Genomic DNA, 23,399 nt, shown 5'->3' on the forward strand with positions numbered 1-23,399 from the left:
AGGTGAGACGGTCTTTTGGGGTTCATGACTCATGAAAGAGTCTGCGAGACATTCTGCAGGACACAGCAGATAGTGACTGAACTGTCTTTAAAATTTCCTGCTTCATGGAAATGTCTGCTGGATACTATGGGCCTAAAGGCTGAAGATGGATGCCCCAACCATACAAAAGAACTTTGGGTGACTGTCCAGGCAGCAAGATGTCTCTGTCATTTCCAGAGTTTTCTTATTTCTTGTTTACTTAGGTAGTATTATATCCTTCTGGAGTCTTTGATGGAGTTGAAGAATGAATAGATAGTTATAGTTTTCCTTAGTTATGATAAAAGATAAAATAGATATAAATATTGTAACTATAATTCTTGCTTGATAACTGTTTTGCTATATGTAATTTTACTATGTTAAAGGTAAAGCCTTTCTTTTTTGTTTAAACAGAAAAAGGGGAAATGATGTGGGAGTAATTTCTTATTAATAAAGAAACTGCCTAGACCCATTTGATAGGCCAACCCTTAGGTAGGCGGAGTAAACAGAACGGAATGCTGGGAGAAAGAAGCTGAGTCAGGGAAGTCGCCATGATTCTCCCACTCCAGACAGATGCAGGTTAAGATCATTCCTGGTAAGCCAACTCGTGGACTACACAGATTAATAAAAATGGGTTAGATCAATATGTAAAAGCTAGCCAATAAGAAACTAAAACTAATGGGTCAGGCAATGTTTAAAAAAATACAGTTTCTGTGTAATTATTTTGGGTAAAGCTAGCTGGGTGGCGGGACACAGCCCGCGGCTTCGTATTTCAACAGTAGAAGGCTATAGAGACGACTCTGTTCCCAAATGATTATCTTGTCTGTTGATGTCATGGCTGCAATGTAGGTACATTCTCAATATCCACACATGCAGACTGTATCTCTACCATGGAGTGATACAATACTGACTCACATCTGTGCCCAAAGGCATATGCTTTTTCAAATAATATAAATATTATCAGGTGCTTATGATTCAGGCAATAAAGTACTCCATACATAGTAACTTGATTCTCAAAAGACTCAAAGTTGCTATTCCTCATTTTACACAAAGGAAAATCGGAGCATGTGGAGGCTAACTAGTTTTGTAAGACTGAGTAGAACAGATCTGAGGCACAGACTCACAGCTCATTCTCTCCCTACTCTCTCTGCGTGAACATCTACTGGTCTGCTCACAGAAGCTCCATTTGCTAACAGGTGCCCGTCGGTGGGAGGATGGCTACGTAAGTTAAGGTATGCCGTATCGTAAAGTGTTCACAGCTGTTGTGAATAAGATTGGCACACTTATATTGAGAGAAGCCCAGGAAATTCCAAAGTGAATGAAAGCCAGGCACAAATATAAAAGAATAAAATGGACCTATAGATTATCAAGGGCAATAAGGTGCAGAGAGACAGCTGTCCAATGTCATCTCACATGTGTGGAATCTGGATTCTGCCTCAGCCAAATAAATGTTTGAGAAAGACACTCTTGAAGGAAATCCCGGGTCCCTGAAGAATATCCTGTGTCCATCATAAAGGATATTTAAGTGTGGGAAATAGGATATCCTGTGTCTACGTGTGGAGAAAGAAGGAGAGTCATGACCCTGGGAATCCCAGTGGACATTCTCCCCAGTTCCTTTAGAGCACAGCTTACAGAGTTTCTCATGGGCAGAGTGTCTCCTGGAACAACGGCTACTCACCCTTCCTCCAAGGTTAAGTTTGCTTTGCGGCAACAGCAAAATGCCTGGAGTTAAAAGAACCTCCCAGCTTTCTTCAAGTTGTGCCTACGGATGTTATAGAGACATTTGAAACAGTGCAGGACCCATGACGCACCTTCTCCAACAATCCTTACCAGCTGGGGACCAAGTATTCCAACATAGGTGCCTGTGGGGACTGTTCACATTTAAATCACCCCAGTTACAAGAACTCCTGGTAATAATTATAAACAATGGGTGTGAGCACTCATAGGTGCACAGGCCCCTCCCACACCTGTTATGGTACAAACACTGGGTTGGAGACTTGTTTACAGTATGATAATCTCTTTTTCTGGCTCAATGAGTTTATAGCATTAAACAACAATGAAATGATTACTAAAGAATTAATTACAAATACAGTTTATAGCATTGCATTAAATAGCCTTTGTAATATTTAAATTGAGGACACTATGGCAGTACCACAATTTTCATGAAATGTATAGCTTGATTTAAAAAAATTATGTTTTGTTTTTAATAAAGGAAAATTGGCCAAGAGTGGTAGCACACACCTTTAATCCCAGCACCTGGGAAGTGAAGGCAGATGGATCTCTGTGAGTTAGAGGTCAGCCTGGTCTACATAGTGAGTGAGTTCAGGGACCCCCAGAGTAGCATAGTGAGATCCTGTCTCAAAAAAGCCAAATTAATGATGATGATGATGATGATGATGATGATGAAAGAAAATACTGTGCCATAATTTCCAAATTTTAAGTCCAAATTGGCCAAATATAAGGACATCAAATTTTGATTAATACAGCAAGGTGATGAGACAGTTTAAGTTGGTAGACCAATCGCTCGTCTCTTCTTCCAATTGGATCAGACAGTGCTTGTTGTCCCTAGGGGCTCTGTTCTTGCAGGGGATGTTTAGCCAGGGGGAGGGTGATGGGGTTCAGTGGGTTTGGGTGGCAGAGTGGGTCCAACAGGTGGGACAGTGGTGGAGTAGCCTGCCATCAGGACTCTTACTGGGCTCATAGGGCCTCACAGAGACTGAACCAACAACCAGGGAGACTGCATGGGACTGACCTAGGCACTCTGCATGTATTTTACAGTTGTGTAGCTTGGTCTTCTTGTGGGGCTCCTACCAGTGGAAGCCGGGACTGTCTCTGACTCTTTTACTGACTGTTGGGACCCTACTCCTCATACTGAGTTGCCTTGCCCAGTGTTAATACATGGGAAAGTGCTTAGTCTTAGTGCAGCTTGATATGCTATGTTTCATTGATATTTTTGGGAGACCTGCCCTTTCCTAAACAAAAAGAGAAGAGGAGTGGACTGGGGGTGGGAACAGAGTGGGGTGGGAGGGAGGGACTGGGAGGAGAGGAAGGGGGCAATTGTGGCTGGGATGTAAAATAAATAAATAAATAAATAAACATATATATATATATATATAGGCGATATACATAAAATATTTCATGTTCTGGGAAACAGAGGATCTGGAAGCAGTCTGTCTGGCATTTTTAGTGGCCAGGCCAAGGTCAGCAGCGTAAGGACTAACACCCCTTGATGTGCTTCATTCCTAGCTTCTTCTGTGACATCACCCTCAAGGGGGATTTTCCCGTTTGCCTTTGAACAACAAGAGCTGTGCCTTTCATGTCCATTTTTCTGCTGTCTGCTGTGAGCTCTCAGGAAAGATGAGTGTCAATGACACTGTGAAGTTCAGTCTATCAGCTTCTCTTTCAGGTCCTGCTTTTCTCCCCACCCCCACCTCTTCTTCTCTTCCTCTCCCACCTCACCTCTTTCTCCTTTGCCTCATCTCCTCCTCCCTCTCTCTCATTCCCTCTGTCCCTTTCCTCTTTCTCTCCTTAATACTCCCACCCCCTGACCTCTCTCATACCCAGTTCTCAAGAAGAATGGGACTAGGTACAGGCATAATTTGATCCTTATTCTGGCCTTTGAGGTTGACCTTATAATTTAGGTAAATTTATGTAAAACATCAAAAGTGTAGGTGGGGAGAGGAGGAAAATAAAATTTTCCTCATAAAATTAAATGAGTACTAATGGAAAACTGGTGAAATATTGACCACATCGTTAACTTAGTCTTGGCCACCCTGGTTAATCAATCACCTTGTGACACATATGGTATTGAAATAGCATCTCTCACCCTCAGTCGGGTCTTTCTGTTTAAGTCCAGTGGTGAGCTGGAAAATGAGTAAGGAGATAATTCCCTCTGAGTTCCCAGAAGTCCCAAGGAAGCGTCCTTATCTCAGCTGCCCTTTGAGTTCCTGGTAACTGAGGAATAAATAATGCTTTCCACTCCCAGGACTTTATTTAGTTTTCAAGAACTCCAGCAGAAAGAGGAGGGAAGGCTTTTGCATGAGTTTCTCTACAGGAGATTAGATGGTTGGATCACACGGGTAAATGAAATGTGGCAAGAAGCAAGGATGCTGACTTCTTATGCAGGGTGGAGGACACTCTTCATCTGCCATTGAAGAAGTACTTGTATTGACCTGTTTCACATCTTCTGATGTTGGGACCCAATCACACTTATATCCAAAGATCAAGCCAGCTGTTCACTACAGTCTGTTTTGCTGTAGTCGGGGAACTATGGTGCCTGAGTAGGGGAGACAGAGCTGACTCCACATCTGGGTATAGATCATCTTGCATGGCCCTGCCTCGGCGAACCTGAGCCTCTAGAGTGCCTTCTTCGGCATTGTACCTATCCTAAGTCTTGATGTGTTTGACTTTCTCTTCTTCATGTCTAACCCATAAGCAAAGATTTAGCCTCATTCCCCCATCTCAACCCCATTCCTTAATACCTATGCACTTACCTATTATTGTATGTTTCCTGTATCATGTGTCTTATATTTAATGTTGTCTTTCCATTACATTATTATTTACTTCCATGGACATGCATCCCATCACTGAATTATGGACTCCTACGGGGCAGAGATGCGTTCTTGTGCCTCTGATTCTTGCTATCTCATCTCGTTTGTATTAGAGTTCAGCAAAGGGTTGACAGAGCATAGATGGATGGATGCCCATTGTCCCCCAGGAACACTGTGAGTCTCCCTTGCCTCTGCAAAGCCTTGTATTCTATTAGTCAAGGACGGGAACAATGTGCTTCTCTCTCTCTCTCAGTTCTCACATTTTATTTACTGCTTGTTGCTGTCATCGACTTCTCTGTTGTTTGGTTTAATTGGACCTACCCTGTTAGGGAAGCTCTGCCTTCTCTTGACATCATCTCCGTGTGTAGTTCTGGGATTTGTAAAGGTCTCTTGTTGGAATAACTACACATTGACTTTCTCCCTCCACCAGTAGACAGTCCAGAGGTGGCTTCAGACCCGTATCTGCAGAGACAAAATAAACAGGTTCCGGAGTCAGGAAGGGTCAGCAGCTAAGAGGCTTGAGAACTCAGGTGGTGCTTCCTGGTTTTGAAGATACTCGTCCTTCACTTTTTTTCCTTCAGGGTCTCCTGGAAATAATAATTTCAGAAATCATGGTGGATTTTTACAGTTCTTTTGTTTTTAACTAAGTACATAGGGATGAGTTCATTTTTGGTACATACCCACTGCACACTGTACAGGGTTTCATAAGATGGTGTCTTCAACTGTAACAACCTTTCTCACACTCTTCCAACCACATCCCCAATTCCTATTCCTTTGAGTTTCCTTCTTCCCTATCTCCTGCTTGCTTTCATGAACTACAATATATGTGATTTTTATGCATCTTTATAAAAATCTGAAATCCACAGATAAGAGGAAACATTTGATGATGATGTTTCTGAGTCTGTTTTGTTTTTGGTTAATGTGATGCTGCATTACCCCACCCACACTCCTAACGGGGGCAATAGCTCCAGATCCTGGAAATAGCCAATGCAACATCTTTGAGAGATGACTGAAAATTTAAGACAGGCTCTCAGTGTTGAAATCAACGGTCACCTGGAAGAGCATGTTGACTCTAGATACTGAGGATCTGACCTGTAAGCATCTCATCTTCCTCACAATGACAACAACTCCACCTTCCATGGAGAACTTCTATGTTTTAGACTCAGGCCAATCTCAAAGAAGTTTTTATTTATGTCACTTCACAACACCATGAACCAAGTATCACCTATAGATGAGAAAAGTAAAGCACAGAAATTTTCAATCATTTACCCAATGTTGTGTAGTTATCACATCAACACAGGTGATACAATACAGGGCCCAATTCAATCATGATCAAAGCTCACAATGGAAAATCAACTCCTTTCAAGGACCTATTGTGAGTGTGAGTGACCCACACTTGTCACAGTGGCTTAAAACATGACTTTATTCACCCTAATTCATCAAGGCAGAGAGAAATACATGCAACCAACTCTTAATTATCTAGAAAAGGAAACTCAGGAGACCGCACACTGAACTAATCACAAAACAAGGTAATACCTGCTAACCCCAGCCAACACTGACTAAAGCTGGAAAATTAGCTCATCAAATTATATCTCTTCTGCCATCCTACACCTCTGAGAATAATGACCGGGAGGAACGGATATCAATGTCAACATGTTGAAGCATGAAAGAAACACACATCTTGATGTTCTGAGCTTCCCTTCAGGGTTATACCCACTTAAGCTGAGGAAATGCTGTTTGCCAAAGACAACCTTCCTTTAATCCGACAGATCCCCTGGTTGCACTGTTTTTCCTCAACTCTGTACTTGGGAACCTTGGTATGCCATTTCCATAATGGCAAGGCACCTGTTTACCCCCAACGTAACTTTAAAGCTGCAAAGTATAGCCATGCTCATGATCAAGTGTAAGGACACACAGGCCTCTTTACAGATGCGTGATGCAGATCCCGTGCTCACTGATGTAAAGATAGACATGTGTGGTCACTACATAAGCTAGTCTGTCACCCAAAACATGTGAAGTGTGCATTGCAAAACGCTCTCCAGAATGCTTCTAATAATAAAACTATCATAAGAGAAGTTGGTGGAGTTTCTTACAAGCCAGTGGTTCTTACCCTTCCTAGTGCTGTGAACTTTTAATACTGTTCCTCATGTTGTGGTGACCTCAACCATAGAATTATTTTTGTTGCTTCTTCATAACTGTGATTTTGCTACTGTAATGAATCATAATATAAATATATGTTTTCTGATGGTCTTAGTCAACCCTCATCAACGGATTGTTTGATCCCCAAAGGGGTCTAGACCTATAGGCTGAGAACTGCTGTTTGTCTCTGCCATTGAAGTGAAGACTTCCTCTGGTTGACTTCCTCCAGCCTGACGATCTAGACTTTCTCTCACTGGTTCTTTGAGATGCATTTTGACCACTAGACCAAAGAGACCTATCTCTCACACAAAACATCATTAAAGTTAAATGTGGTTTATATTTTAGAGGGGAAAGGAGAAAACTGCCTACAGTAAAGCCACAAAAATGCCTCAGTCTTAAAATAAAGCAGATTCGAGGCAAACAGTTTAACGAGTGATTGAGGAAAAGCACATTAAAGGCCGAAATCATCCATAGTCCAGCAGTCCAAACATCTTCTCACTAACTTCCCTTTGGTTTGTCTTACATATGTAGAATGCAGCAATGTGTCTTTGTCCTTTTTGCCTGCTCTTTCTCTTTCTGCTCAGTTCTTATAAACAGAAATCGCAATAAATATATCATCCAGCTATTTAGTGTATTTTAGCTTAAGTTGGAAATAGAACCTGGACCTGTGCCTTAGTGGATAGACTGTCTGGATTAGTTGAATTGATTTTTAACTTTGAGCATGAAACACTCACAAGTAAGTTCTGTGTTGAGCATGTCCTTGTTCGTAATATTTGTCCTTGGCTTAATTGTTTGTTTTATTTTCAACTTGTCATTATATTTTACAAATAAGAGGGGCGTCAGAAGATACCTTTTGTGAGGCATGGTATTAGTACCCAGGATATCTAGGATTACCTTTGGTCATTCAGAATCTACCTGCACAGATATTTTCAGTGGTGTTGATGGGCAAAGTTACTACAGAGAGTGAAGCCTTGGGGTGAATGAATGACATCTAGGACATTTGAGGAAACTTCTAAAGAAGGAAGGCACACCTAGGCTCCAGTCTTTACCAGGCTGAGAAGAATGGAAAGCAAGCTAGGAAGAGGAAAAACAAAATCTCCAAGATGTGTGTTTTCCAAGAAGAGTGCAATAGCAGCAATGTCAGGACAATGTTCTGGATGGGTGTTCTCTGGTGTTCTGGATGGGTGTTTTCTGGTGTTCTGGATGGGTGTTTTCTGGTGTTCTGGATGGGTGTTCTCTGGTGTTCTGTATGGATGTTCTCTGGTGTTCTGTATGGATGTTCTCTGGTGTTCTGGATGAGTCATCTCTGGTGTTCTGGATGGGTGTTCTCTGGTGTTCTGGATGGGTGTTCTCTGGTGTTCTGGATGGGTGTTCTCTGGTGTTCTGGATGAGTTATCTCTGGTGTTCTGGATGGGTGTTCTCTGATATTCTGGGTGGGTGTTCTCTGATATTCTGGATGGGTGTTCTCCGGTGTTCTGGATGGGTGTTCTCCGGTGTTCTGGATGGGTGTTCTCTGATATTCTGGATGGGTGTTCTCCGGTGTTCTAGATGGGTGTTCTCTGGTTTTCTGCATGAATTTCTCCAGTGCTCTGGATGATGGCAGGGAGAACAAGGCAACATGGAGAACAGACACTGTGGTACTTCATTCTCTAATGACTCATGACTAAATCAAACAACAGAGCATTAACTATAACTGGACTCTACCCAGGGACTTTACTCCCATAGTGTAGTTCCAGAATTCAAAACATTTAAACTCTGTAATCTTCTCATAGCAGAAGAAGAGAGACTGAGTAGATAAAATCCAATTGAGGAACAGAAGGAGAAGATTTCATTCCAAAGTACACACAAAGTGGCACTGCCTTTGTAGGTTCTTCAGCTAGACAGTAGAGAGAAACCAATCTGCAGGATTTTAGGAAGCTGGGTTTCAGTTTCAAACCACATGGGAGAAGAGAACAGAGAAAGCTTGGAGTCTGCACAGGTATTAAGTACTAAGTTAATGTGTCTTGAGTATTAAGTCATGCTTGTCATAGTGAGACTGTGTTATTTGAAAGGTGTCAGGGACCACCCCACCTGCCAGGAATATCTACTGTACACTTAGCACAGTCCTCAAAATTACACCATGGCAGAGTCATGTGAGGACTTGTCTCACATGGATTTCTGGGTAACAAGTCCCCTATCAACTAAAATCTAAGAAAGTTGATAGCTGACAATTATTTGAAAGTAATATCTCTATCAGGAAAGAGAAGGATAAAAAACCAAACAAATAAAATAAAATAAAAATACACTTTCAGAAGATCTTATTCAAGATGCATCTTCCCATTTTACATGTTTGACCAGGGCTCCTTTGGTCCCAAACACGGTTGGGATCATTTAATGATATAGTTTAAGGTTAGAGATTGGTATTGGCATTAGAGTAGAACAGAAATGCCTGTTATTAGAAACACGTTAAGGTTCAGAGGAGGGAGGATTAGCAGGTGCATCATGGCAGCTGCAAGTGGAGGCTGGGATTGGTGTGCACTAAGCTGCTATGGGAATTATTTATTGTCACTAAAGAAACTTTAAATTCTATTTTTAACATAGCATGCAATGTTCCTAATAAACAACAAGACATCAATTATTTACATGCCATTAAGAAGTAAGCATTTGAATGTCTTCAACGTAAGTTAGTACTTATAATGTCGCATGAATCACCAAGACTGAAGAGATTCTGAAGCCATCATCACTTATGAGCTTAGGACAGTGTCATTTAAGCCATCATGTCTCTGACTAAGTCATCACAAACCACGCTACTCTAAAATACTCACCCAAATGTACAGAAACCAGAAGGCAGAACAAGTGGTGGTTGGGGGAAGAGAAGGCAGATGATGGGAGGAGGAGAAAGAGGAGGAGGGAGAAGAAGATGAGGAGGAGGAAGAGGAAGAGAAACAGGAGGGGAAAGAAGAAGAGGGGAGGAGAAGGTAGAGAAAGAGGAGTGGGAGGAAGAGAAGGAGAGAATGAGGAGGGGAAAGGAGACAGGGAAAGAGTGGGAAAAAGAGGAAGATGAGGAAGGGAACGAGGAGATTTATCTTATAAGAGAGTCCTTTCTAAGTCACGTTACTCTTTTCAGATCTTGGTACTTAGCAGGGGATGACTGTTGCTTCCTCAAACACCAAGACAGAACAAGGCTGGAGTAAGTCTTCTGCTTTCCCCCTCCATCTCTCAAAATTCTCTAGGTTAGCTTCACCACTTGTTTTCTGTTTTGTACAAGAGAAAAAGAACAAATTTGTTGGCATATTTCCTAGCAGGTTCTGGTTATTGTTTGGACAATTTCTTTAAGGCCCTGAGTTATTCTTGGTAACAATAAAATGGGTGTTATTGTCTCATTTTTTTCTTTTTGGAAAAAATGAGATTTAATAGAATCACTTTCTACTTGATAAAAGAGAGGTTTGGGAGAAAGTGCATGAAGCAGAGATACAAGCTGGATTAGGGCCAGGACACAAAACAGCACTAGAATTTCGGCAGAAAACAGTATTCTTGTCTATAGTCCTGCTTAATTTTATGATCAAATGAAACGCTTGAACTTAGTAGACTATGTTTCACTTAAACACTCTTTGACTTTGTTTCTTGTGGATGGGAATTGGAAGGTTTTATAGACATCTTTGAGAACATGACTGTATTTATGGACTTCATTCCTAACAAAAAGTCAATCACAAACTTGACCTCAAATCACTTCACAGGGTTCTCAATCCATATAGAGACACACAACAAGGACTTTACCTACTGATCCAACCTACCGGCAAGTGTCCTGTTCTCTGTTACCTTGTGGGGTGCTCTAGCATCTGAAGTGCTCCCCACAGGCCCTATTTTGTGGAGCAGAGCCCTTTCAAGGGTATAGTCTAGTCCCTGGCTCCAGTCCAACCACCACATGAAGAACTGCTCCATACCCCACCCACCCACAACCAGCCACATCTGCACAACCCCACCCCAGGCTTCTCCGATGCAGTGAGCCAAATTAACCCTTTCTGCCCCTAAATCATCCATGCCATGGTTCCGGACGTGAGAAACACAGAAGTACACGGGGTAAACCAATGCTACTTTGAATGTAGGATATGTGCCTTTAAATATGAGATGGAGTATGACAGCTTGAAGCCAAACCTACAGCTCAAACACTACATAGGATGGATTGTTTTGAGAAACTATTTATACTCTTTTTATTATTTTAAATATTTATTTGTTATGTATACAATATTCTATCTGTGTGTATGCCTGCAGGCCAGAAGAGGGCACCAGACCTTATTACAGCTGGTTGTGAGCCACCATGTGATTGCTGGGAATTGAACTCAGGACCTTTGGAAGAGCAGGCAATACTCTTAACCACTGAGCCATCTCTCCAGCCCCTACTCTTTTTATTTGAAGCAAAAAAAAAAAGAATAGAGAAGGATTATAAAGAATGTTTTAAGCTTTTTTATTTTATTTATAAGACAGTACCATGTTACTCACGCTGACCTTAAACTCCCTATAGCAAAGGATGGGTGTGAAGCTCTTGCCTCATACCCAACTGGAGATTAAACCAAGGTCTGTGCATACTAGGCAAAATCTCTACCACTAACATTACACCTCCATGTTTAAAGAATGTCTTATTTAAAACACTTTATTGTATTAAAAAGAGAAAATAAAAACTCAGAAGAGTGAAAAAGAATTAATACCCAAGAATCAGTGCCGAAACATCTTGGAATAGATGTCAGGTTGGATGACTAAAAGATGCAATGACCACAGGGGCTTTCATCACAACTCAAACATAATTTGTAGGTGATGTTTGCTAAGTTATGATGGTTTACATAATTTACTGTACTAATCCTCTCTGAAATAATTATTTGGGGAAATACTTGATAACAGTGCTATTTTAAAATATTTACATTTCTTTGTATTAACATCATCTAAAATGTCAAACTTCCTCTAACATCGGGACCATGTGTAGGTTTGGATATTTTTCATTAACAGTCACTCGTGACCATTCTCTAGATCACATGGCTGTCTCCAGGCACACATGACTGTCTTTACTGCAGCACCAAACCCTTACTCCTGCTCTCATTTGAGCAGGGTATGGAAAGTACACGTTTAATTGGGTCATGGCTTCAAGAAGGAAGCTGCTGCTATCCAGGATGTCATAGAGGGAGGAAGTGACCTCCTCTATGTGGAGGGAGGAAGTGGCCTCCTCTATGTGGAGGGAGGAAGTGGCCTCCTCTATGTGGAGGGAGGAAGTGACCTCCTCTATGTGGAGGGAGGAAGTGGCCTCCTCTATGTGGAGGAGGAAGTGGCCTCCTCTATGTGGAGGAGGAAGTGGTCTCCTCTATGTGGAGGAGGAAGTGGTCTCCTCTATGTGGAGGGAGGAAGTGGTCTCCTCTATGTGGAGGGAGGAAGTGGCCTCCTCTATGTGGAGGGAGGAAGTGGCCTCCTCAATGTGGAGGAGGAAGTGGCCTCCTCTATGTGGAGGGAGGAAGTGACCTCCTCTATGTGGAGGGAGGAAGTACCTGTCTCTCTGTAGAAGGAGGAAGTTGGCACCTCTATATGGAGAGAGGACATAACCACCTCAACTTTGTGTACTTATTGTTTTTTTTATTTTATTTTCGAATTCCTTTTCTATTTTTTTGATCTTATTTTTCACTTCTCTGTTCTCTTTTTCCTTTTCAGTGAGTTCTTATAAGAGCAGGTTTAATGCTTAGACATGCATTTCATGGACACCTGCACATGACGGTACTGCATAGACAGAAAACCTTTTGTGGTGACTTATCTTATTATAATATTCGAATCTCAGACTTTTAAAGGTATGCATTTTCTCTTTTTTACATTAAATAATTGAAAAATAGCTAAAACTCTGGCTTGTGATTAGACATACTTAAACTGTCCCTTTTGACTCAAGAGCTGTCTGTTTAGACTTAGCATAAGAGTTTTGAGGCATTGCCACTCTCAGAGTCTGTGGGCACCGTGGAAGTCATCACTCTTCTGATCACTGTAAATTTTATTTTTTCTTTTATGAAAATCTGATTCTGTATTCACAACTCTTTGGACAAGCCATCTAGATCCTTCCAAGGCCTCAAACTCACTGTGTTTTGCACTGAGCCCTCTCCATTCCGTTCTCCTTCAGTAACATTGCTAAAATATTATTGCCCAAGCCAGAAACTGTGGGTTTATAGAATCTCCCTTTCCACACCTCCTCCTGAGACATCAGTAGGGGCTTCAAGAACTCTACTTCTAAATGTCAGTTTCTCTGGTTCAAAATTAACAAAAACGCCCAGCTTGCCAGCAGGGTAACGGTAACACACACCTTTAATCCCAGCACTTGGGAGGCAGAGACAGGTGAGTTCAAGGCAGCCTAGTCTACAAAAGTTAACAAAGCCATCATCTCTGGGGATCATGTCTCTGCTTTGAATCTTGCTCTATGAACCTGTCTCCATATGCTAGCAGCAAGACATTGTAAAATTAAATGGAGGTGGGTGGAGTACCTCTTGCCTGCTGGCAACCCAAGCACCACTCAGAAGCTGTGGAGGAGGAAAGCCTACCTTCATTCACACTTGTTGGTTTAACAACTGCCTTAATTGCCCTTACAACTTCATCTCTTTACTAGTCTCTTCCTCTCATGTGTCCTAAGCTCCACCAAACCAAACCAGGCAGCATTCTGAGCTCAGCCGTGCATGCTCTTGTTTTTATGCCTTCGTTTCTGCTCTTCTGTCTGTGGGAACATACCCTCCCTGCATGACCCTTCAAGATTACTACCCTGCAAATTTCCTCTCATTCCTTGTTTGGGCTAAATTCTATATCCCTCCCAAACTTCATACTGTGTAAGAAAGCACTAGACAGAGCTATATATAAAAGGAATGGCTTGAACTGATGGAATTGTGGTTAGACAGGCCAGAGGTCCTGAAGAGGCTCACGTGGGGACATGTGACATTCTTCAGATGTTACCCGGGTGTCTCAGGGAAGGAGACTGCTTTGGGGATTCACATTCCCAATGTAGCTGAGTGTACCCCAGCCAGTTGTGGAATTCATGGATAGGAAGTCAACCACAAGTATCTCTGACTGTGGCTTCATTTGGAGATAGGGCCTTCAAGGAGGTAATGGAAGTTAAATGAGGTCTGACTGCTATCCTCATAAAAAGGAAATTTGGACACAGAGACCCACAGAAGATGGATGGGCATGGGGTATGGAGAGAAGGCAACCCTCCAAGCCAAGGACAATTTACAAAGGGAACCGGATATGTTGACATTTGATCTTAGACTTCAGCCTCCATGGTGGTGGAAAGCACCCGGTCTGTGATATTCTGTGGTGCAGCTATGCCAGCTCACAAAACCCCCAGGGGGAACATCGATCCTCTCTGCAGCTCAGTGTCCCCAAATTTCCCTGTTCCCACTCACTGATGTCCTTGTCGGACTCCCTGACTAGCCTGTAGCTGTGGGAGAAGCTTCCTTAACCCCTGACCAGAGAAGACATTCAGTGCTGAGGTCCCTCTCACTGTCTACCTCATCTGTACATCTGGTCTGGGTGCCAGACAGTACTGATTTGACAATCAGGGACCATGTGGGAGTCTCTGCCTGCCTCTCCGCACACTTCCTGAGTTGAGAAGATGAAGGTCAGCTTCCTAGCAGCAAGTTCTTTCTAGTAGAGGTGTTGATTGTTGTAGTCAGTTGCTTCTGGGTGTTTTCGTCAACATTCTGTTTCTGGGTAGAAAGTCTAAGGTGAGCATACCCTAAGCTGGAACTTCCACACCCAGGGATGGCTTTGTACACAAGCTCTGTGCCCTGTTTGGGTGGTTTGACTAAGAAAATTCTGTTTCACAAAATTTGAATCGAGAGCTAGAGAAGCTAATCCATATTATCTCTCCAGGATTGTGGGGCAATTCTGAGCATTTGAGAAGCAGCGACACCTGACTGCAGGGAGGCATACATATCCCTCTGCAGAGAAAGTTCAGAGGTAATACTGATAGGGGAGGAAGAAGAAGGGGGGCTCACTTTTGTTCTGAGGCATCACACTTCCTGCTCTCATATTCCATCAGATTCTTCGAACAAATCTTACTTTGCTGTAAGCTACTTCAATGGATTTCCATTACTGGTTTAAGTCCATTGTTTGGTATAGCTGACATCTGAGACTTTGAACACCTGATGAATTCTCCCAGGAGTCTGATAACCTAATTTCAGATGTTCTTTTTAGGTCACTTCACTTTGCACCACCAGGTTCGCCAGGACCAAAGCTGGGGCAAGTGATCAGCTTACAAAGAATTTATGGCCCATGCTGAATCAATATTTTCATCAGTAACATTTAGAGGAAGTACTGAGAAACTGTAACAAGTGGAAATCCTTCTGAAACTGTTTCAGTGGTCGGGGTGACAGCCTAGAGCAGGGACTGGATTTTCCTCTTCTTTATCCAGTGTTCATATTCTTTTTTTTTTATCCAGTGTTCATATTCTGATACCTGTGTGTCACTCCACGTTTAATTCACGTGACTCGAGCTGAGAACCAAGACAATCCTAGCACCCTGGAGGGACTGGTCACAGTGAAGACTGCTGCCTGTTCCTGGAAATGCACACCCATACATCCCTCATACCCTGTGTCCCCAGGTCTCTGTAACTTTGTGAAAAGCCACACATAATGTTTTTAGCCTGTGATATTTACACATATACACATAGTAGCTTTGTATGATTTGACTTGTAACAGTTTTTTTGTTTTGTTTTGTTTTTTAAATAACAAAGCTTTGCATTCTCAAATGCTGGTGATAGCAAGCAGTTTTGCTATGCATTGCTATGATGTCTTCTGTTCCATATCCAGCTGAAAAGAAAAACTCACAAACAAGAAAAATTCCTAACAAAAAGAGCCATATTTACCATTTGAATTACCATTTGTGAAAACATTTATGGAAGAAAAACTTAGAACTCTGAAAACCCCCTCCTCGATACACGTCTAACATGTTTCTCTGGGTGCAACTGAAAAATCTATTGTCTGTCTATCATTGCTGATTTCTTGGAAGTTGCAGAGCACTAAATATTAAGTTAAGATGGAGGTGGAGGAGGCTGGAAAGACGGCTCATCTGTTAAGAGTGCTTCCTGCTCTTTGAGAACCCGAATTCCAGTCCCAATACTCTGTCTGGTGGCTCAGTACTGCCTACAGCTCTAGTTCTGGTGAACTCGATGTTCTTTTCTGTTTTTTGAGGGGTCACATACACATTCACACACACACACACACACACACACACACACACACACACACACAAGCAAACACATCCTAGGGCTGGAAACCTGAAGAGGTTAGGTGCACTGGCTGCTCCTCCAAACAGTTCCATTCCTAGCATCCACATGGTGGCTCACAACCATCCATACCACCAGTTCCTGGGGGTTTTTGACACCCTCTTCTGATGGCCTTGGGCACTGCACACACATGGCACACAGGCATGGTAAAAACTCCAGATACATAAAATAAGAATAAAACAAATCTTAAAAACACAAGTCTTATTTTAAAAGGTGGAGGTGGATTCAGTAATACAAAGTCAGAAATTTTAAGCATACGGTGAACACTGGAATGGGTTTATAGAAGGGACATTATGGAAAGACCTTCAGGTAGGCTGTTTTTCCATTAAGACAGTGTCCAAACTGAGGTAAAAGAAACAAGGAATCTTGGAATAGTATTGCCATGTGTCCCCTGACGCCTTACCAGGGAAGATTCCTGAGGTCTCTCATTGGCAGACTGATGCCTCTACTTGAATCTTCCCCTTCAAAACCCATACTGTACAACGTGAGCTATAAGCATGATCTCTGGGTTTGTACTATGAGGCTCTAAGTCCCCACTTCCACCACACACTGCTTTTAAATCACACAGTTACTCCTTTGCTTGCCATGCAGATACCTAGAAAATTCTTGAGACAGGCACTGTTTGAAACTTTATTGTTTTAATCTTAGAAGAAAGAAAAAGAGAAAGAGAAAGAAGGAACACGACATGTATCTCTCAGCTCACAAGCAAGTAGATACAGAAGGAGCAGCAGGCAGACCAGGCAGCTCCATTCCTGAGTGTGTGCTCCTTGTCCTTATACAGGCTGTTGTGCTAAAGCATGACAAACAATCAGACAATTGTGCTTCCTCCTGGCTATAGGTCACTAACTTTAGATAGTTTCTGTGCAACTGGCTATCAGGTGGGGCCTAGGTGTTCACGAGGGGGCGGGGCTGTCCTGCCAGCATGACCTTCTAAGCCTGTTTACACACCTGGATTTTTTCTCTCGCTTTTCCACCTGACTTTCCTGTTTTCAGCTGTGTGTCCCAGACCTCCCCCAGCTCATTTGGCTGGGGTCCTGCCTGTCTTCAGTGCTCAGGTGTGCATGGTCACAGATCTTGTTTTTCCAGACTTGCTGTACTTTATTGATTTTCAGAGTGAGTTTCTCTGTGTCCTTGAGCTGTCCTCCATTCAAATATAGCAGACAGAGATGTATTTTCGCTGTTTTCTAAGTGCTGTTATGGGCACCCCAACTCTTTTACATTCTTTTCTAGAACTCAGCTGGGACTGCTAATGCTTATACCACAGGATCCAGCTATGGCCATAACGGAAGTCACAGGACTACACAGCCTAGCAGAACTTCACAACTCTAGATAGAGCTGCATGCTTGAATTAAAACATTTCTTAGAATAAGTTCAAATGCATCTCTAGTTTGTCCATGGAGCTGTTTATGGTTTTTTGTTTTGTGGGGTGAAGTGTGGAGAGAAAAGTTTTCTATGTGGGGGAGTTTTACATACATACAGAGAAACACACTCTCATACACACACACACACACACATATACACACATTCACACAAGCACACACACATACATACATGCATGCATACTTGCATATAAACACATAAATATATACACACATGCACACATACATGTGCACACACATGCATACAAACACACATATACACACATGCACAGTACATACTTGCATATATGCAGGCATACATACAAACACATACACACGTCTACAGACAGAAATGCAGAAGACAGAATTCTTGCAAAATCCTGGGAACAGCCCCATTCCCCAGGGATCAGCTGTCTTATGAAGTGTTTCATAACGTTCTGTGTACAAAGTACACCCAACTCTTCCCTTCTGCTACAAATTGTTTTCTGATGTAAATTTATGTAAATAGCCAACCAGTATTAAACAAGCCCCACACCTCTGTGTTTTCCGAAGGGATTAAGGACCTCCTCTAGAAATGTTCCATAAAATCAGAATTGAGACCCTGAGGAGATGAGATTATTCCAGACAAAGTGGCAGGAGACTCAGAATCAGAGCCAAGAATTGGGGGTGTTTGAGGAGTGAGTTCAGGGGAATCATGTAGTTGGATGGGTGCTAAAGACTCAGGTGGATTTTAAAGCTGCCAAGGACATCGGTACCAAGACTAGCCAAAGAGTCTTGCTGATTCTAGCCTAGACTGATCAGATCTGAGTCAGTTTGTCAGTACTTTCCCTTTCTATTTAAGATGACTGGGAAATGGATATATACACTGAAGAGACTACTCATAAAAGTTCAGAAACCAAAATGACATTAAAATTCTGACAAAAAGTATTAAATTTGCAATGAAGGTTTAACATTTAATCATTTTAGACACATCAGAATCAACTGATAGCTAATGTCTTGATTTACAAAGAAAAAAACAAACTTAATAAACTGTTAGGAGTTATTAATAGGTGTCAAGTACAAAAGGTGCACCGTACTTATGAAATTTAAATATTTTAGCTCTCAGTGGAACTGAGGCTAACTTTGTGATCTTGTGCATTTGATTTTCTTACATTCTTTAAGTCTAATTTTGGCTTTGTTGGAAAGCAGCGATTGTCAATGTAGCATCTGCTTCCCCACCAGGGTGGAAAAATCTACTTGATGAGTTTCTGATGAGAAACTTGTGGTTGGGAAAGGTAAGAAGTCAGGCGGGAGTGGTGGCACACACCTTTAATCCCAGCACTCTGGAGGCAGAGGCAGGGGGATCTCTGTGAGTTCGAGTGGGGGCAGCCTGGTCTACAGAGTGGGAAAGGTGAGAAGTAGTCACACAGTCTTGCTAAACTCTTCATGCTCCACTCCTTTATCTGGGGTCTGCCTCTTCAGGTAGAGGAACAATTGGAGATGGACTTTTCTGTCCCACCAGCCAGTTCCTAAATAACCATACAGAGATACACAGATTAATAGAAATCAACCAATTTAAGATGTAAGAGTTAGCTAGAAATATGCCTAAGCAATTGGCCAAACAATATTGTAATTAATATAGTTTCTGTGTGAATATTTTGGGTCTGGAGAACCAGAAAATAAACAAGCAGTCTTCACCTACAAGAAAAATATTTAATTTTTTAATTATTTCATCTTTAACTCCATAAAAGACCCCAGAAAGGTGCAATATTACCTAACAACTGGGACATCTGGCTGCCTGGACAGTCACCCAATATTCTTCTGTAATATTGGGGCATCCAACTTTGGCCTTCAGGCCTAGTATATCTGACAGACATTTTTGAGAAGCAGGGAATTTTGAAGGACTGCCCTACCTTGTCTTGGCATAGGTTGACAGTCACTTTCTTTTGTAGCCTGCTGGTCCAGTTTGGGCCATATATTGCCAGCAATTGAAGAAAGGATAGTTTTTGTCCATATGATTAGCTTTTGCCATAAAGGAAGCAATCTCCATACAGAGGTTCTTTGATGCCCATTCTTTTTTGAAGTAGATTGGTACTGTCAGGAGCAGATGTGTCTCGCTGTCAAGAAGTGTCTAAGGTTATTAAACATCTTAAGTGCCATATTTTGTAGGTATTTGAAGTGTTTAAAGACCATCTAGCTATCTAAATATATCTCTTTAGCTTTGAAAACATACCTAATCTGACTACTAACCTGTATTTTTAAATTACACATTATATTTTTAAATGAGTTGCATAAGCACAAAACCAAAAGAGTAGAAACATACATATAGCATAGCAAAAATAACTTTAACTTTGTGTCAGTAAACCAAAAGTCATACTAATGTAAAATATTTTGAGATTAATGGTTGTTTTTTGAATTAAAGTTGACTCAATAATCTACCTTTTCCCCTTTCCTTTCTAGATCATATCCCCCTTTCTCCTTTAGAAAGAGATCTTTGAAACTAACTCTTCTGTTTAAATTTTAGCTATTCATTTGAAAAGAAACCTTTGTAGTTCTGGGTGAACTTCAAAATGACATCACTGCTGGGGCAACAGTTTCTATAACAACACTATCCCCATCTTTGCTAAATAAAGGTCAACATAGGCTTTATAGATTTTGGAACTATAAGTATTTTGCAAACTTCAGGATTTGGAGTTAGAATTTGCTAGACCTGCCCAAAAAATTTACTTAGTTTAAAAATCCATGGCCTTGGTTTATTGGAAGGGTCAACAAATTGACCTAGCATTTGAGATACTTTTCTTATACACAAAATACATTAAAGTACTCCTAAATTTCTTCCAGTTGGGGTTGTAATATCACCATGTATCTGAACATTTTCCTGCTGCCCGTGCATACATCTTGACAACTCAGAACCCACCCTGCCCCTACCCTAGGCCTCAACTGGGTTGTAAGTGACCAACTTGTTTATGCAGCTTTGTTAAAGAATATGCCCAGATCTGTCCCTGTTCAGAACAGCCCTGGTTGCTGATCTGCTGCCCTTGGCCGCGTTGCTTGGCCCTGAGGTAAGTGGGCTTGGAGTCGCTGCTGCTCATCCTTATTCCGTGTTTCTGGTGAGATTCGGGTGTGGGTTCACACTGCTCAGGACATTACATCTCTCCTTGTCCTCAGCCCACAGATTTTTGACTTTCCCATCTGGCACAAATACTTTCTCTCAAGTTGGCATGGTACGGAGCGTATGGTGCTGATCCATTCTGGTGTCTGCCCTTGCCACGTAAGGTCTAGCGAGGTCTGACGGCCTTTATTGTGTGGTTAGGTTTGAATGGCCCTGATTTAACGTGTTCTTATGCCCCTCCTGGCCTCTGAGCTGAATCTTCTCATTTGTAAAACTGTCAGGGCACTTGACTCAGCGGGTCTTTAGAGAAGATTTGAGGATACTTGTATTTGCTACAAGTGCCATGGGTATTGATAGGGACTTCACGGAGCCATGAGGGGAGGGGATACTATTGCCGTGTGGCTGTGGGGTCCTAAGAAGTAACAGAGCCTCATCTGCTCTTCATATTGGTCCTCACAGCCGTCTGCAGAGCCCTTGCAAGCTGTGCTGCAGGGAAATGATGCCAGCTCATGGCTTTTAAATCACCCACTTCACACAGAATAAGTGAAAAAGTTCAGACCCCAAACTATAGGACCTCTGGTGTCAACCTTATTATCCTCCCTCTACCCTTACTATTGAATTTCCTTTGTGTCTAGACAAGAAAATTCAATATTGTCTGGGAAGTATTTTACTCTCAGAGAGCAAAGACAGTTCTTGTAAGTCACGTAGTGGGAAAGTGTAATTCTGTTTTCTATATTTATCCAATGGCTTAAAAAACAAAATGAGCAAAAGGGGGAAAATAAACTATAAATAGTTTCTTAAAATGATATGAACGGGGTAGTGTCCATCAGGGATCTATATTGTGGCCAATAAGAAGGAAAGGATAGAAATGAAGAAGTCTGTTCAAGATCTTGCCATTTCTTTAAAGAATTGTGGATGTATTCTCATGACTGATGCACTTCTAATGGCCGTAAAACAGGAAGTAAGATAGCATCCAAACTAATTAAAAGTTAGTAAGTTTTAAATATTAGGAACACCTTGAAAGTTACACTCAAAATGGAACTTGGGCTCAGACATGGGAGTGGCAATTCTGTGACCTCAGTACCCAGGGAGTGGGGCAGAGAGTTTTGAGTTCATGGTCAGTCTGAATGACACAGCGAGACCTTGCCTCAAAACAGACAGAGGAGTTTGGAGTGAGGCAAGTGGGCTCACATTCTTACTGCATTGTGTAAAGCCACTGACCTCGGGAGAGGAAATGGGTCAGACCCCGAGTCAGAGACAGGTCCTGAAGTAGAAGTTTCCAGCAACAACCCTTTAGGAGGGTGGCAATTAGGGAGAAAGCGGCCATGAACCATCTATTCAATGAGATTTAAAAGGCTGAATTGTGTGGTTTTGGAGGCTCCCTGTTTCAAGTAATATAGAACAGATTTCATTCATTTGATAATCAAAGGAAGAAAGAAAGGGAGGTGGAGAAGAAAGGGATAGGAGACATGAAGGAAAGAGAGAGAGGGGCTTTTCTGACACCCCATCTGGGAAGGGTACTGACTAGAGTTTTGCTGTTTTTGCCATCTAAAGGAGTGATGTCCATGACACTGAGTGCACAGCCTCCCCCACACTTTTGGGGAAGACCACTTTGAAGAATTTGTTTGCTCATCTTTAGCTTTTAAGTATGTGGTGTTGGAAATGGAACCCAGGGCCTTTCACATGTTAGAAAACTGCTCTACCCCCGAGGGGCAGCTACAGCCCCAACTGTTGGCTCATCCCGATATCAGAGTATTGCTGGCTGCTATGGGGCAAACGCAGTGACCACTGGGAACACGGAAGGACACATAGATATAGAGAAAACTTTATGAATATTTCTTAAAGCATCTTTACTTTTCTGAAAACACTTGCATCCATTTTTAGAACACAGCACATGTATTTCCAACCGAGATTTTTGTTTTAAAATTGGGGAGTGGAGCACATAAATGTGCTAAAATGGAGAACAGCTGAAAGTCTTACAGCCACACACTGAGTCAGGTGGGACCAGCAGTGTGCGCGTCAGACACGAGAGCTGTTTTCTGTGTGGCTGTCAGTAGCTCCCAGTGGTCACCAAGGCCACAGGAGGAATTGTTATTGGAGGCTAGAGGGCCTGGGAGAGGAGCTGATCAAACTCCAGAGGAGACTCGGACCTGTGAATGCAGTTCATGTGTGAAGAGGTGCAGAACTATAAACTATAGCCCCAAACAGCTAGAGAAAACAAGTTAGGCCTTCACAGCCTCTACACCTGGCAACACCCAGAGCCCTGTGTGAAAGATTTTACAGCGCTTTAGTTGTCCTCTTTGAAGTATGTGACATCAGTTTCCCTTAGACTGTAGCCCTACGCGAGACTATGGCTCTGACTTAGACCCTGTCAGGGAGAAATCTGACATTTAAAGTTGTGAGATGAACTCGCTCCTCTAAAAATGTCTAGAGTTTTCCATCTTCCCCAGCATGGAACACTCTTAGTTTGATTTGCTCATTTAAAATCTGGCATAAACAACACAAGCATCTTTCTATCACATGTTTATGAAATGTGTATGACTTATTTTTTTTTACAGAGTAATACTCCAAGTATTTTGGAGTCAGATGTCTGATTACTTTTGAATTGCCTATCTAAATTGCAACCAGGGCTGACGTAGATTGCTGGGATTTTTAAGCCGTGCCTACATCCAATCTTCACAGCAAGGGCTGTGAAACACAATTGGTCCTTCAGTGAAGAGTTTCATTCTCCCTTCCTGTGTCCTAATGAAGCTGTAAGTGCATACACCAGCATGAGGTAGGCAGGGCCCTAATCAAGTTTTGCCGAAGCTGTGTAACGAGGGGACCTTTGAGTACGGAGGCTGTGCAATGTGAAATGTTAAGGCAGAGTGTGATGTACTTATGTCACAGCATGTTACCCAGGCTGGGACAGGCCACGGGACACATGGTAGAGTCAGCCATGCCAGAACCTTGGTCTTGGAATTTTGGTCTCC

Source organism: Microtus oregoni, unplaced genomic scaffold (genome assembly GCF_018167655.1).
Source record: "Microtus oregoni isolate MIOR12 unplaced genomic scaffold, Mior012 000000F_ref0000247, whole genome shotgun sequence".
Taxonomy (NCBI): Eukaryota; Metazoa; Chordata; class Mammalia; order Rodentia; family Cricetidae; genus Microtus; species Microtus oregoni.